Source organism: Amborella trichopoda, chromosome 11 (genome assembly GCF_054954075.1).
Source record: "Amborella trichopoda isolate Santa Cruz 75 chromosome 11, AtrichopodaSantaCruz75HAP2 v2.0, whole genome shotgun sequence".
Lineage (NCBI taxonomy): Eukaryota > Viridiplantae > Streptophyta > Magnoliopsida > Amborellales > Amborellaceae > Amborella > Amborella trichopoda.
The window spans coordinates 34,193,476-34,195,541 of NC_142346.1; positions in this window are offsets into that span (position 1 = coordinate 34,193,476).

Sequence of the window (2,066 nt, forward strand, 5' to 3'; positions counted from 1 at the left end):
TTTTTTTTTTCAATTTCTTGAAAATATGGGTATATTAGCGATAATTTCTTTATTATATACTATATAATATAAATTATATTAATAAAATAAATATATAATAATATATTATATTATAAATTATAAATTATAATATTATATTATATAATAGTATGTTATAGTAATATTATATTATATTGTGCATAGTAAATAGTGATCAACTAAAAAGTTATGAAATATTAAGTTCCTACCTCTTAGAAACTTAATCTTTCACTTTTTAACAAAGGAATGAGAACTTTTGTTGAAATATTACTTTATGAACTTTTCATAAAAAGTGAAAAACAAACACATAACTTTTTTAAAATCTGAAAGAATACTTTCAGAAAAACACACACGCCCTAAGAGAGAGTCAGATTTGCATCCCTTGAGAGCGTGATGAAGAGAGAGTGAGAGTCAAATTTGCATCCCTTGAGAGAGAGAGATGAAGACGGGGTAGAAATCTACACTTTAAAAGTAATAGTATTTGGTCGAGTATTGTAGGAACTCTCCAGGATACAAGACGAATTTTGCCCGAGTCCTATTTCATGTACTATAAATACATACATAAGAACTCGCATGGACAAGTTGCCCCATATAGCTCACCGTCTCAGCCAAAGCTAAAATGGACTGTGTTCAACACTGCTTTCAACGACTGATGCACTCCTGGTGGTCTCGTGTCGCCAAGGGCCCTTAGTTTCTAGAGTGATCACAATTTGTTGAGAATCGATACATTCCTAGCGGCCTTGTGTAACCAAAACAATTGGGCCCCTTATTTTTAAGAGAGAAAACAATTTTTCTAAAGGGAAAACAAAATTCAAAACGAAGGAAAACATTTATCTCCCTCCCACAAAAAAAAGACGTACATATCCCCTCTCACTTCACTAACTTAGGCACTAATTTAACGACCCGGCTACAGCAAAGAATACAAGCTGCCCATTAGAGTTAGATCGAGGCCCTAAGATAATTTGCATAACACCAAATTTGGCATATGCATAGGGGCTTCCCTGTAGGCAAGTTGCACCCCAGCCCCAATTTTGGAATGGCTATTCATTATTCTTTTGGAGATCACCCTTTGTCCCATTAGCATCCAAATCATATTATTGGTCTTGAGCACTTTTTAGCATCCGATTATCTAAAAGGTGTGGTTTGTGGTTTTGCAACCTTAAACCAGCCAATTACGGCGCACCTCCAAATTTTATCATAACATGCAATTTTAGTATAAATAATTCTTAAGATTATCTAAAAATCTATTTTTATATTTAATTATAAATTTTTAAATTCTAAAAATGATTAAAATCAATAAATCCATAAATATATAAAAATCTTGAATATAAACGGCTTAACACCTCCAAATTTTATCATAACATGCAATTTTAGTATAAAAAACTCTTAAGATTATCTAAAAATCTATTTGTATATTTAATTATAAATTTTTAAATTCTAAAAATGATTAATATCAATAAATTCATAAATATATAAAAATCTTGAAAATAAACGGTTTAAATAGTATATTGCAAGATGCACTAGTTCCAAGACTCAAAATATTTTGTTTTTTCATATTCATACATCTCAATGTCAAGATTATCAATTAGAGGGTTTTTCAAGACTAAAACAACCTTTTCCGATGGATTTTTGAAGTGCATCTGTAATTCCACATTTTAAGGTTGCAATCTTATATAAACTTTTCCTTTATCTAAATCACATAATTTGGGTTTTATGACAGGGCTGGACAAATCCTCCTAACGCGTTGTTTTGCCTGCAGGAGACCAGATCCCGCCAGACGAGAGAGAGAGAGAGAGAGAGATAATAAGCACATAAATACATCGCCTGTTTGATCACAAAACTAGAGGTATAATGTGCGCATGAAAAACAGTATAATAAGCCTTCAAGACCTGGCAGAACGCCCTAACCTCCTAATACCCTTTATATCCTTGCCAATGAACAAGGCCTATATCCATGAACAAATACATCTAACTGCACACACATCTACCCAATCCACCATTCACAGATGCTTACACATCCATAGGTTTCATTATTAAGCATTCGCAGTG